Source organism: Anomaloglossus baeobatrachus, chromosome 4 (assembly GCF_048569485.1).
Source record: "Anomaloglossus baeobatrachus isolate aAnoBae1 chromosome 4, aAnoBae1.hap1, whole genome shotgun sequence".
Classification (NCBI taxonomy): Eukaryota; Metazoa; Chordata; class Amphibia; order Anura; family Aromobatidae; genus Anomaloglossus; species Anomaloglossus baeobatrachus.
Window position 1 is genome coordinate 390,411,421 of NC_134356.1, and position 15,919 is coordinate 390,427,339.

A 15,919-nucleotide genomic window follows, 5' to 3' on the forward strand; every position below is an offset into this window, starting at 1 on the left:
TTGTACTGTATTGTATATACCCTTATGTTCAAATTATCCTATAAAAATATTTTAAAACTAAAAAGTTTAAGAAGAACATGAATGCCTTTCTTGAAAAATATAGTTCTACAGGTTATGATTACTGCATTCTGTGATGGAATGTTGATTAAGATAAGTAGTCTGATTGCTAATAGGTTTCATGAAGTTAATGAATTTGTGTCTTCTTTCAACCTTAAAATTACGAAATTATGAGTCTCAAGAAAATAGTGTCACAAATACTATCATATACTAACTTGTCAAACATTTCTCCCATGAATCTTCAATTAAATTCTCAAATGCAACATAACCATATGCAAAGTTTAGCATAAATTAGTACACCCCAACAGATTTGACAGAAAACCTTTAGTTTGCTTTCAGAATCAACATTTCCTATAGCATACCATACTACAACATTCTCACACAAATATTAGCCATTGATTGCAAATACGATTTGTATTTAGCACACCCAAAAAAGTAATCTTCTTAACAAATGAATTCTAGACCATTTTGCAAAAATGAATTATCTCCAAAGCTAAAGATAACATAGATAAGTCTAGTTATAAATTAAACATGTATCCAGCAGACAGATAAGTATAAAAGGGAATTCCTTAAAAAAAACAACCTACCCCTTTCATGCTGTCAGCAATGGCACAACATGGAAGAGAAATGTCTTGAGACCTGTCACAAAAAATAATTTCTTTGCCCAAGAAAGGTGAAGGCTATAAGAATATCAGCAAAGGTTTTCTTATCAGTCAGAATACAAAAATGTAACAAAGATGAAGTTGCAACCATCTCCAGAGATGTTAAGGCCATTCACAAAAGTTAAAGGGAACCTGTCAGGTAAAAAAAGCATTATAACCTACAAGCAGTAGCATATATGTGAGCTATTAACCCCTTCCTACCTATCCCTTTCTTGTATTGTGTAATATGAAATTAATAAAACACGCTTTATTACTTACATATTCCCTATGTAAATAGCATAGGCCTCTAGCCCCATGGGCGTTGCATCGCCTTGTGGGCGTTCGCATGCTTTCCATGAAATCACGCTCACAGGACCGTGATTCCATGGAAAGCATGCAAAAGCCCACAGGGTGATGCAACGCCCATGGGGCTAGGACCTATGCTATTTACATAGGGAATATGTAAGTAATAAAATGTATTTTATTACTTTCATATTACACAATATTACAACGCAGGGAGGGGTAGGAAGGGGATAATAGCTCACACAGGCTCCTGCTTGTAGGTTATAACGCTTTTTGATCTGACAGGTTCCCTTTAACATCTAAACAGGAGCATCATCTGATGAGAGAGTTTAAAGATTATCAATATACTGTACTTGTTCACTGCTGTTAACTAAAAAAGTAGAAAGCTAAACCAAGGTGATGGTTTCCCGTGTCATAAAATGGCATACACTACAGAGGAATGGCATCCATGTGTGTCGTCCATAAAGAAAGACTCTCTTAAAGTCGATGCATAAAAATCACACCTACAATTTGTCAGGGTTCATGTTAAAAATATGAAGATTTCTGGGACTTTACACTCTGAATTGAGAACAAGATTAAATGTATTTGGAACGTATTGCTTCAAAACTGTATGGCATCGCAAAAGTGTAGAGTAATAAGAAAAATGCATGGTCTCTATAGGGAAACATGGCAGTGGCAGTGTCCCTATGTGGGGCTGCATGATTCCTTCTGGGGTCGGCACAATGGTATCATGAATTCACAGATGTACTGCTCTATATTGAAAGCGAAGATGCAACCATTACTTAGTCAGTGCCCTTGAAAGTTGTGCACTTTTCCAAAATCACAATAATCCAAAATACACATCTAATGCCACTGTTTCATTTCAGAAGAAGAACCGGGTGAAAGTAATTCAATGGTGACCTATGTCTCCTTATGTGAACCCAATCGAACACCTATGGGGAATTCTGAAGAGACCAGTTCAGCATCACTTTCCATCCTACATGGAGGCTCTAAAAGAGGTAACACTTGAAAAATGTAAAAGGTTGTTGCAATTGGTAACCAACTTTCTCATTTCATACCTAGATCTTGGTGCTGTCATTAAAAATTAAGGAGGTCATACAAAATACTAGTTTGTAGTAGTTTATTATGTGGGGTGTATTAATTTTTGTATCAATAAATTTGAGTAAAATTGAAGATTTTGTAATGAAAGTTATATTATTAACCTTACTTTCATGTTATGGGTTAACAAAATGTTTTATGAAACTCAATCTTGTCAACATTTTAGACATTTCTTCTTGTATTCACTGAGATATGAATTAAAATCTTAATTTTCAAAGGGGCTGTACTCATTTATACTTAGCACTATACATTGCTCTTGGTAAAGTCTCTGATGATTTGGGACAGGGAAGGTAAAAGTTATTTCTTCAGGTTAGTTAATATTGTTTTGTAACATGATGCTAGATTATGTCACCCTCTAGACATATTTGTGCTCAGAACCACATCAAGGTGTAACTCTGATCTGGGTCCTGTTCAGTATGCACCAGTTCAGACTATGAGATTAGGAAGTACCTGCAATTTTTCTAGTTTGTATTATGGAGTCATGTCGTTTGTCTACACATTCCTCCTAGTTATTTCAGATGTTTTCATTTTCCTTTTGAAGATTCTATTCTAGCCCATATAAAAGTTCAGTTTGGACAAAAGAGGCATAGCATTTAGAGTAGGACCCAGATGAGAGTTACAACTAGACATGGTCCTGGGCACAAGTATATTTGGCTACCTTAATTTGCTAAGTTACTCATATTTTTCAAAAAATGTTTTCATGTTTTCTTGGCAGCAATGTATATTCATATTCCAATGTTCTCCATCTACATTCTTGTTTTTCCTCCTACCCTTTACTTAAGTGCTACTGTTATTTTGGATACCCGCTAGACATACTGTATATCCCATTCAGATCATTATCAGATCAGTACCGGAGACAGAGAAGACTCTGTGGTTTGCTTCTCTTTATTGTTGCACAGAATATTCAGTGCTTTTACCTCCAGAACTGATGCAAATATTTTTCCATTTCACTCTCGCGCTGCTCGCAAGGGCCCCATTTTGGGGGTGATTTCTAGAAAATCAGAAATTGCCTTATGGGCAAACTAAATTTAAACATTTTGTCAGTCAGTGCTGGCTTTCAATTTTGAATGATAGTTTCATATTTTGTAGACATAAGTCCATCGAGTTCAACCATAGCCTAACATGCTGATCCAGAAGAAGGTAAAAACCCATGAGGCAGATGCTAATTGCCCCATATTGGGGGAAAATACTTTTTCTTCACTCCACATATGGCAATGGGACTAGTTCCCTAGATCAGCGTCTCATAACAGAATTTTATACTCAAAACTTGTAATAATATATTTTTCAAGAAAGGCATCCAGGCTTCCTTGAACTTTTATAGCGAATCAACGATTACAACATCATGTGGCAGAGAGTTCAATAATCTCATTGTTCTTACTCTAAAAATTTTGCATCTGTGGTTATGATTAAACCTTCTTTCCTCCAGATATAGAGGATGCCCCCTCACTTTAGGCTTAGGTATAAAAAGAAAATTAGAAAGATCTGTATTCTGTCCCCTCATATATTTATGCATTGTAATAAGATCATGCCCAAACCCTCGTTTTTCTAAACTGAATAACCCCAAGTTTGATAACCTGTCTTGGTAATGTGGTTCACCCATTCCCTTAATAAACTTGGTTGCTCTTTTGCGCTCCCACTCTAATTAAACTATGTATTTCTTATACACCGGAAAGCAAAATTGCACCCAGTAGTGTGGCCGCACTAGTGACTTGTAGAAAGACAAAACTATGCTCCTCTCATAACCATCTTCTACACGTCTTTTAATGCATTCTCATTTTTATAGTCTGCAATGCAAAATTATATGGAAATGGTTTAACCAGAGAAATTGTGTTTGCAAACTTTCAGAGCATAGAAGCTCCTTCATCAATCAGGATAATAAATGAATTACAGAGTTAAGAGTAGACATGAGCGAACTTGGTCGAAAAAGGTTTGCCAAATTCAAATTCGGTAAGAGCCTTGGCTCATTTCGCTTGGGCTTGGATTCAAAAGCAATTTTCTCAGAAATCAGCAAAGATCAGTCTTGTTCACGTTTTTTTTCACGGTTTCACTATTTTCACTATTTCAAAATGGTTTCACAGTTTCACTATTGCAAAAACCATCCACTTCTGGCCACATCACACACAGCCATGTCAATCACTGAAAAAGAAAAAGAAAAGAGGCATAATGATTAAAGCAGGACATGCTTACCAGTCTCCACTTGGCTGTAAGCATTGCTACCCCCACCCACCATCTGTGATAACATCTGTGATTGGTGCAGTCAGCCTGCTGGTGTCTTTGATTGGTTGCACTCACAGTAGCTGTCTGTCTGCTCAAGTGAAGTGTAAATATAAATAAAATCATTGCCATAGGGTCCCCGATATGTTGATATCAGTGCAAATAATGCTGATGGCTACAGTCTGCAGATCTCAGCTGTGTGTGATATCTTGGTTGTGTATGAAAATACAAGGGACACCATTCGGCTTTTTTAATTATTTAAATAAAAAATTTAAAAAGCCATCTTGCAGTCCCCCCAATTTTGCTACCCATCCAAGAAACAGCCGACAGCTTGGGGCTGGTATTCTCAGGGTGGGGAGGCCCATAGTTATTAGATCCCTCAGTCTAAAAATAGCAGCCTGCAGCCACCTAGAATTGCCGCATCCATTAGATGCAACAATCCTGGCACTTTTTTTGGCTCATCCTGACTGCCTGGTGCGGTGGCAATGTAAGGGGTTAATGACAACTCACAACTTCTACTAAGCCCTAGATTAGTAATGAGAGGTGTCTCTGAACCCCCCATTACTAATATATAAGTGAACAGAAATAAACACAGACATCTAAAAAGTCCTTTATTTGTAATAAAATACAAAAAACACCCTCTTTCACCCCTTTATTAATGCCCAAAACACACAGGTCCGACATAATCCAAACAAGGTCCCATGACGATCCCGGCTCTGCTATATCCTGCAGTCGCAGTGTGTGGGCACAGAACATGACCGTCCGCTGTGGTTGCAGGCAGAGACTGCAGACCACAGTGGGGAGCGGTGACATCACTGAGTTTACTGCTGACACAGCTGGATGTTCCCACGGTACCCTACCTATGACAGCAAGAAAACGCACCTCAGGTGAACTGAATTCAATCAGACTTGCATCTCCTGGAAGAAAACATTTTTTTTGCTGAAATTTATACATCAAATTGCTTGTCAAAAAATCGCATAAAAAACGAATGCATTATGATGAGGTTTTGAGACGGTTTTTACCAGGATATACAGATTCGGGCACAAATTTGAAGTATAAATTTCAGCACCAAATCTGCATCTTCTGGCAAAAAAATGCCTCAAAACTGCATAGCGGCAGCTGTGAGACCTGGAAACCTTAAATGAGCCTTTAAGAGAGCCTTTAAGTTTCTTAGCATTCCCAGGTGTTAGGACACCTAGAGGAACTCTGGTAAAACTTCACAGCCTCCAGATGTACCAGCAGCTGGTAACTAAAGGAATGTTAAAGGCTCTCTTAAAGGTTCCCTTAAAGTTATCAGGTTGAAAGCTGCAGTTAGACCCAATAGTTGTGAGCTCCAGTAACCTAAAGGTTACCGGAACTCACAGTCATCTGCTCTCCCATCAGCAGTGAGGCCTAGAAACCTTAAAGGAACCTTTAACGTCCCTTTCACACATCCATGTAAAAAAAGTATGTTGCACGATATGTATGGCCGTCTGTGTGTGTCATCCGTATGTCATTCGTGTGACATCTGTGTGCTGTCCGTATGTCCGTGTGATATGTCTGTGTGTCATCCCTGTGACAGCCGTGTGTCCAGAACTGGAAAAAAATGCATGATACTGAAATGAATGGTTTATGTGTAAAAAAATGTGCAAAGCCAGAAAAATGCTAAATAAATGTTGATAGACATATAAATATATAGATAGATAGATAGATAGATAGATAGATAGATAGATAATAGAGAGATAGCTAGATTGCTTGTACAGCTATTTAGAACAATTAATAAATAATTTCAGGGGGAAAAAGTAGGGTTCCCCCTAATTTTCATTACCAGCACAAGTACAGCAGCAGCTGAGGGCTGCAACTCTGTCCCCTGGCTGGTTTTGAAAAATAGGAGATCCCACTCTGACTTTTTTAATTATTTGAACAAATAATTTAAAATAAGACTTAGCCTTCCCCCCAATTTTTCAAAACCAGCTAATGGACATCAGACAACTGGGGGGAAGGGGGGTTTGATATTTTTAGGGTGGAAAGGGCCATGGTTATTTGGCCTTTCCAGCATAGAAATAGCAACCCCCAGTTATCCCAGAGGTTAGACACTGTACTCGGATCTTCCCATTGCCCTGGTGCAGTGGCAAATGGTGTAATATATGGGGTTAATGTCAGCTATGAATTGCCAGCTGGCATCAAGCCCTGATATTAGTAATGGGGGGGCATCTATCAGACACCCCTATTACTAATCCACTAGAAACCTTAAAAAAATATATTTTTTTGAACAAAAACCACCCAACTACAGTCCTCAATCACTAATTTATTAAAAAAAAAGTCCGCCGTAATCTATAGCGATGTTTCACTTCGTTCCCCAAAAGCGATCTGAAAGACATAAAAAGAGAATATTATTAAAGAAATAAAGACAATAGTGTGACGCCCTGGCAAAACCAGGTAGTCACAAATAGGCCCCTGCATAACACCTTCCCTCATTAGGAAACACACAGCCAACCAGTAAACCCTAGTCACCCCCCTTAGGGAAAGACGGACACACCAGTGGGCGTGACCAGGCGGTTGGGGCACACCCACCCAGGGGTCCAGACAGCCCGGGGCGGGAAAAACAGTAGATCAGTTTTAGAGTTCAAGGGCAGAGGAGTGTGGAGTGGAGGTCAGGCCTGTGTGTCAGGCCTGAAGCTGCATGACAGGTACCAGGGTAGGAGCCCTGGTGCCACTGGCTAGGAGGCAGACGGTGGTCTCCATCAGCAGGAGACGGGAAGACGGCTCGGTGGAACCAAGGTGGAAAGGGACAGGGTTGGAGCCCACCGGTACCGACATGGGGAACCAACCCGGAATCTGTAGCACAAAGGGGGGTACTCGGACCCTGAAGCCAGGAACCAGAAACAAGTGGAACTGGTTACTTAACCGATTGAGGCCAGGACTAAAGGTCCTGTCCCACCCAAAGTCCCTCCTAGAAGACAACAGCCCACCGATTAGAGATAGGAGGTCACCGCCAAGGCCCATAGATCCCACGGGCCAGCGTCTGCAGGCACGGCTCCTTAGGCCACATCCAGCTGGGAGCGGACTCCTGAGTTTTATACTGGGAAAGTCCACCTTACACAGCAGTGCAGGAAAAGGATAGAGACCACCAGCTGGGTGGGGGACCAGAACGCAACCGGCCGCAGCACCGGCCACCATCAACTTGGTTTACCAGAGACTTGTGTGTTTTACTAACTGTGAGTACACCAGCACCCCCTGTGGTCGTCATCCTCCCCTGCACGCACCAACCGGGTCCCGGGGCCACCATCCCTGCCCACGGAGGGGTTAACAACTTGCTGCACAACATCTCCCCTGGGTGCCCCGTAACAGCAGCTGTGATGTCCCACCTCACCACATACCGTGGGTGGCGTCACAAACTTACTACGGCCTAGCCCGTACATCTACGTTCCCCCTATTTATTCGGCATGTCCGCGAGACCCCCGGGTCCGGAGACCCTCAAGCCACTACCCCCTTAGAAGGTCCGGATCCGAGCAGCAACCGACTGCTGGCACGGGGGCGGCACAGTAGACATCCTCTTGCACCAATATATTTCCCTGCAAAAAGCCCTAATCAAAGGTCCGGTATAATCCAAAAGGTGGTCCCACAACATTCCAAGATTCACTACTCCAGCCAGTGAAGGACAGACTGTTCCTCATTGTCAGGGAGAGCAATCATAAGGTCAGCCCAGGTCACTGCAGCGGGTCACACAGCTTAAGTTCACCGCAGTTCAATGCCCACAACTGTTCTCACGGCAAGTATTGCAAAAGCCCTTGTGCAACACATGCTTTTTTGGATGAGTGAAGGGGGCCTTAAAGGCTCCTTTAAATTTCCTGGCCTCACAGCTATTTAATATTCAATTGATGCAGATACCCGAGATCGGCATGTCCAACCGGATTTTAAAAATTAATCCTGGATATCTGGCTGGATGATTCACATAATAGGTCATACATTCAAAAGAATTAAAAACAGCATTGTTAGCTATGCCACAAATTCTAGCAGGGACTGGAGTAGGATTTGTGCCGAGGCACATACAAAAGTCTACACCATTCATCAAATGCTCATGATTCAGGAACGACTGAGCCCAGCACATCTCATCAAGACTGGCATAAGCAACACAGGTCTTGGTAATTCGGCCAGTTGTCTTTTTATTTCACACTATTTACTAGATACAAATGCTAAATGTTATCTAGTATTCAACTGATGCAAATGCCAAATGCCCCTTTCAAGGTAGATTTGCCCATAGATTCAATTATGTGTTAAAAACCTCAGTTTGTTTTTTTTATACATAATTATGGGCTTGGGCTTCTGAGTCTATGGGCAACATTTTGATGAAAGGAGGCCATTGGAATGCTGGCACTCTGCACGCACATACCCTCAAAGATCTACCAATGATTGGACAAAGGATGTGAAAAGTATACAGTTATGTAAAAAAAATACTGATGCATGGCAGACATATGGAACCACATACAGTAGGTATACCAGTTGCATGTCTGTAGCTAGCCATTTAACTTAACCATTTCAAAGAAACCTGCAAGATGTAAATACCATTTGAGGAGTCTACTGAGCCTTAAGTTGTTCCTGAATTATGCCAATAATATCTATGGGATAAGTCTCCTGAGTTGTTACAGTGCAATCACACCACAGATACATATAAAAATTGGGCATGAATCATAGCAATATCATTTCCCTTTGTTTTCAATCTACTCCTGACATTGGCTTAAAAAATTGCATCATCATTAGTGATGAGCGAGCATGCTTGTCACTACTCGGTACTCGCACGAGTATCGCTGTACTCGGGCTGCTCGGCGGGGACCGAGTAATCTCGCGATACTCGTGCTGTACTCGTGGTCTTCATTTCTGCATGTTGGCGCTCTTTTGAGAGCCAGCCCTCATACAGGGATTGGCTGGCAGACCACTGCAATGCCACAGCCCTGTTAGTTGTGGAATTGCAGTGATTGGCCGGCCTGCACAGCGTGACCGAGCCTTTATATCGGCCGGCGCGCTGTGCTGTGCTCACAGCTATCCAGACAGTCAGTGCAGGGAGAGTGTCGCTGATTCAGGGAAAGCTTTGCGGCCCTTTATAGCTTTTTCAGTTGCAGGGCTGCAAATAGTGTGACCAAAAGTCCTTCTCAGGACTATTCTAGTTGTATACAGGCAGGCAGGGTATAGCCAGGTCGGAGTACAGTAGCAGAGTCCTTCTCAGGACTATTGTTGCTATATACAGGCAGGGTATAGCCAGGTCTGAATACAGGCTAGTGACCAAAAGAGTCCTTGTCAGGACTATTGTACCAGTATACAGGCAGGCAGGCAGGCAGGCAGGGTAGTGGTGACCGTATACCAGCCTTCATCATATCTGGGGCTGGTGTACACAGTGTAAAACAGTCCAGATAGTGTCTGACTTGTCTGTAATTGTCGCTCCCCAAAAAAACCTGTTAGGTTCTTATTGCGTCCGTGCTTGGTTTTTAAAACCGCACGTGTGTGCCTGTTGGTGGCAGCGTACAGGTGCACTTGTGTGCAATTTCCAGAAACTTTGATATAACGCACAAGTAGTGAATATACACGTCAGCAGTGCACAGCATTGCAAAATGCGCAAGGGCATTGGCAAGGAACAAGGAAGTGGACGTGATGGTGGTGCAGGCAGAGGCCGAGGTCGTGGGCAAGCTCTAATTTCGCCACAACAAAGGGCCACATCTAGTCGGTCGCACGTCCTGTCCCAAATTCTTGGGGACCGCAGCAGTACACCGCTCTTGAACCAAGACCAGTGTCAACAGGTTGTTAGTTGGATAGCAGATAATGCTTCCAGTCAGATTGGCACCACCACAAACACTCTGTCTTCCACACGGTCAAGTGTCAGTAGCCGTGATACTGCACCGCACATTTCTGAACCTGATCCTCCTTCCTACCACCAGGCTGAGTACACGTCCTCCTCGGACATTAATGATCCCACACTTGGACACTCGGAAGAGCTGTTCACGTTTCCATTCACACATTCTGGCCTCTCGCCAGCTCATATTGAAGTGGGTCATGAGGAGATCGTCTGTACAGATAGCCAAATATTTGAGCAGCCACGTTCTCATGAAGTTGGCAACGTGTCCCAACAAGTGGTGGACGATGATGAGACACAATTGTCAGGAAGTCAGGAGGAGGAGCAGGGTGCGGAAGAGGAAGACGACGTGGTGGATGATCCAGTAACTGACCCAACCTGGCAGGAGGATATGCAGAGCGAGGACAGCAGTGCACAGGGGGAGGGAGGCGTAGCATCACAACAGGCAGTAAGAAGCAGGGTGGTGGCCCCAGGCAGAAGTCAGGCAACCGTTCCCCGGAACAACACGACGACACAAGGTGCCTGTACAAATGTTAGGTCTTCCCGAGTCTGGCAGTTTTTTAAGTTGGATCCAGATGATTCAAAAAAGGCCATTTGCAACACCTGCCGTGCCAGCATCAGCAGGGGTACCAAAACTAGCAGCCTGACCACCACCAGCATGATCAGGCACATGTCAGCCAAGCACCCGACTTTGTGGGAAGTACAACAGAGTCGAGGAGCAGTGCTTGCTGATGTCACTGCTACGTCTTCGCTGGTTGTGCATGCGAGCCAATCCTCTGTCCATGCTGCCTGCGAACAAGCCTCCTCCACTCCTGCACCTGCAGTTGCCTACGCAGAAAGAACACCATCATCAAGCACGTCCTTGTCCCAGCGCAGCGTTCAGTTATCCATTCAGCAAACCTTTGAACGCAGGCGCAAATACACTGCCAACACCCCACATGCCACAGTTCTAAATGCTAACATTTCGCGACTGCTTGCGCTGGAAATGTTGCCTTTTAGGCTGGTGGAGACAGAAGCATTCCGTGACCTGATGGCGGCAGCTGTCCCACGTTACTCGGTCCCCAGCCGCCACTATTTCTCCCGGTGTGCCGTCCCCGCGTTGCATAACCACGTGTCACAAAACATCACACGTGCCCTGAACAACGCTGTTTCACCCAAGGTCCACCTAACCACAGACACTTGGACAAGTGCTTGTGGGCAAGGCCGCTACATCTCGTTGACGGCACACTGGGTTAATATTGTGGAAGCTGGGACCCAGTCTGAGCGAGGGACGGAACACGTCCTTCCCACACCAAGGTTTGCAGGCCCTACCTCAGTCAGTGTTTCACCCACACTCTACAGCTCCGGAATGTCATGCTCTTCAGCCTCCTCCTCCTCCTGCGCATCCTCATCCACTGTGCCCTCCACACCAGTCACAAGCTGGAAGCACTGCAGCACTGCCTCGGCGAAGCGGCAACAGGCTGTGCTGAAGCTAATCTGCATAGGTGACAAACCCCACAATGCAGAAGAGCTGTGGACAGCTCTGAAACAGCAGGCAGATCACTGGCTCACACCTCTGAACCTAAAGCCAGGAAAGGTCGTGTGTGACAATGACCGGAACCTGGTGGCGGCTTTGAGGCGAGGCCAGCTGACACATGTTCCATGCGTGGCCCATGTGCTCAACCTCGTGGTTCAGCGGTTTATAAAGTCATACCCAGAGCTGTCTGATCTGCTGGTAAAAGTTCGCCGCCTGTCTGCACATTTTCGAAAGTCACCTACTGCTTCAGCCGGCCTTGCCGGCTTTCAGCACCGTTTGCATCTTCCGGCTCACAGACTGGTGTGTGATGTCCCCACGCGTTGGAATTCAACTCTGCACATGTTGGTCAGGATATGTGAGCAGAAGAGGGCAGTTGTTGAGTACCTGCATCACCTAAGCCGTCGGGAAATGGGTCAAACTCCACACATAACACCTGAGGAGTGGAGATGGATGTCAGACCTATGTACCATCCTCCAAAACTTTGAGGACTCCACCAAGATGGTGAGTGGTGATGACGCCATTATTAGCGTCACCATACCGCTACTCTGCCTTCTAAAACGGTCTCTGCTGAAAAACAAACATGATGCATTGCAGGCGGAGCGCGATGAGTTGCAGCAAGAAACAGTAGTGGGTGTGGGTGATAACACACAGCCCAGCCTCGTCTCATCACAACGTGCAGTGGAGGACTATGACGAGGAGGAGGATGAAGACATGGAGCAACTCTCCGGCCAAATTGAGGATATGACATGCACACCAGTCATATCCTCGGTTCAGCGTGGCTGGCCAGAGGACAGGGTAGATGAGGAGGAGGTGGAGGAGGAGGAGGACAGCATGTTCAGTCATCTTGTTGGTCAGGCTACTGAAGTCCTGGCTGTTAAGAGTCTGGCGCACATGGCTGACTTTATGGTAAGCTGCCTGTCTCGTGACCCTCGCGTTAAGAACATCTTGGCCGACAATCATTACTGGTTGGTAACACTGTTAGACCCACGCTACAAGGAGAACTTTTTGTCTCTTATTCCCGTGGAGGAGAGGTCAACCAAAATGCAGCAGTTCCGGAAGGCCATACTCACGGAAGTAGGTAAAGCATTCCCCTCACAAAACGCTAGCGGCATAGGTCAGGAATCAGTGGACAACCAAGGCGTTCAGCCGAGAGAGGCACAAGTCCAATCCGCCAGAGGTAGGGGAACAGTCTTTAAGATGTGGGACAGTTTTCTCAGCCCCTCACGTACCACAGCCCCTGAGGTGCGGGGTAGTGCCACAAGAAATCCTAAGTTTGCCCAGATGCTGAAGGAGTACCTTGCAGATCGAACAACTGTACTCCGACATTCCTCTGTGCCTTACAATTATTGGGTATCCAAGCTGGACACGTGGCATGAATTGGCTCTCTACGCCTTGGAAGTCCTGGCCTGCCCTGCTGCTAGCGTTTTGTCAGAGCGTGTTTTTAGTGCCGCAGGTGGAATCATTACAGATAAACGCACCCGCCTGTCAACTGAAAATGCTGACAGGTTGACTCTGATCAAGATGAACAAGGGTTGGATTGGGCCAGACTTCACCACACCACCAGCAAATGAGAGCGGAATTTAAAGTTTGCCATGTACCTCCACTCACCCATGGGTACACACTTCTGGACTTTGGATAATCGCTGGACTGCTCCTCCTTCTCCTCATGCGCCACCATGATGATGACCGTTACAAATTGCAATACTTAGGCCTTTGTTTCAGGTATACCCCCAGTGGTAAATTTTTTCGCCCATTCTTTGCAGAATGGACATTACAACGACAGGAGACCCGCTCCTTTGCAATGGGAACAATGTTTTGAGGCCCTCATGCACGTCTCTACCCAGGGACAACATGGAGCCTCCCAATTTTTGGCTGCCCTGCCTAAGGGCTATACTATAATACACCCACTTCCTTAAAATGGACACTTAATGTTTTGAGGCCCTCATGCACGTCTCTACCCAGGGACAACGTGGAGCCTCCCAATTTTTGGCTGCCCTGCCTAAGGGCTATACTATAATACACCCACTTCCTTAAAATGGACACTTAATGTTTTGAGGCCCTCATGCACGTCTCTACCCAGGGACAACGTGGAGCCTCCCAATTTTTGGCTGCCCTGCCTAAGGGCTATACTATAATACACCCACTTCCTTAAAATGGACACTTAATGTTTAGAGGCCCTCATGCACGTCTCTACCCAGGGACAACGTGGAGCCTCCCAATTTTTGGCTGCCCTGCCTAAGGGCTATACTATAATACACCCACTTCCTTAAAATGGACACTTAATGTTTTGAGGCCCTCATGCACGTCTCTACCCAGGGACAACGTGGAGCCTCCCAATTTTTGGCTGCCCTGCCTAAGGGCTATACTATAATACACCCACTTCCTTAAAATGGACACTTAATGTTTTGAGGCCCTCATGCACGTCTCTACCCAGGGACAACGTGGAGCCTCCCAATTTTTGGCTGCCCTGCCTAAGGGCTATACTATAATACACCCACTTCCTTAAAATGGACACTTAATGTTTTGAGGCCCTCATGCACGTCTCTACCCAGGGACAACGTGGAGCCTCCCAATTTTTGGCTGCCCTGCCTAAGGGCTATACTATAATACACCCACTTCCTTAAAATGGACACTTAATGTTTAGAGGCCCTCATGCACGTCTCTATCCAGGGACAATGTGGAGCCTCCCAATTTTTGGCTGCCCTGGCAAAGGGCTATACTGAAATAGACCCACTTCCTTACAATGGGCACTTCAGGTTTACAGGCCATCATGCACGTCTCTATCCAGGGACAATGTGGAGCCTCCCAATTTTTGGCTGCCCTGGCAAAGGGCTATACTGAAATAGACCCACTTCCTTACAATGGGCACTTCAGGTTTACAGGCCCTCATGCACGTCTGTATGCAGGGGCATTGGTGAACCTCACAATTTTGGACTGCCCTGGCAAAGGAAAATACTACAAAGACTCACTTCCTCAAAATGGGCACATTAGACTCAAGAGGCCTTCATGTACGTCTCTTCTCAGGGACATCGGAGTGCCACACAATGTTTTCACGTAAAATCTTTCATGTATTATTAATCTCAAAAAGTAACATACACCAGCTCTATCTCACTATTGGGTATGTGCCCTTAACATTTCCGCCATGAAAAATCATTTTGGGGTCATTTTGGAAGGTTTTCTGGTGAGTCCGTAAAAATGGCGTAAAACGCGGACAAAATTGTTCACAGCTGTGACTTTTCAGTGATAAATGCTTCAAGGGGTCTTCCCCATGCTGTTGCCATGTCATTTGAGCACTCTTCTGAGACTTTTGTGCCATTTTTAGGGTTTCTCCATGCTGCCGGGGGGTCACTTCACAAAAATACTCGGGTCTCCCATAGGATAACATTGGGCTCGTTGCTCGGCCCGAGTACACGAGTATCTTGGGAGGCTCGGCCCGAGCTTCGAGCACCCGAGCTTTTTAGTACTCGCTCATCACTAATCATCATATAAAGGCACCCGAAACACATTTTAAATTCAGTTTTCTAAATTCAATACATTGTTATTGCAATTCAGCTGTCTACAGTTGAAGGAACACGTGTTCACTCTGTGCTGCCGTGAAGAGACCTCTAAAGGAAGGATTCAGGACACATCAGTAGATGGAAGCAGTTTATTTCTATGCAAGGAGTTTGTATGTTCTCCTCGTGTTTGCATGGGTTTCCTCTGGGTACTCCGGTTTCCTCCCACACTCCAAAGACATACTGATACGGACTCTAGATTGTGAGACCCAATGGGGACTGTGCTGCCAATGTATGTAAAGCGCTGTGGAATTACCGTATTTTTCGAACTATAAGACACACCAGACTATAAGATGCACCCTGGTTTTAGAGGAGGAAAATAGGAAAATAAAATTTTAAGCAAAAAATGTGATCATGACACACTGTTATGGGGCGATGATCTGCTGCCTACACTGTTATGGGGGTAATGTCCCCAAATTCTCTACTAAGGTGCCGCATCCTGGTAATGATCCTCCTGCCTTGTATATACAGTATATGTCCCTCATCCTGCTATATACCGTCATCCTGCCATATGGCCGCATCCTGCTATATACTGGCATATGGCCGCATCCTGCTATATAACCCATCATGGCATATGCCCCCATCCTGCTGATATGACCCCATCCTGCTGATATGACCCCATCCTGCTCAGATGACCCCATCCTGCTTGTATGACCCCATCCTGCTCAGATGACCCCATCCTGCTCAGATGACCCCATCCAGCTCAGATGACC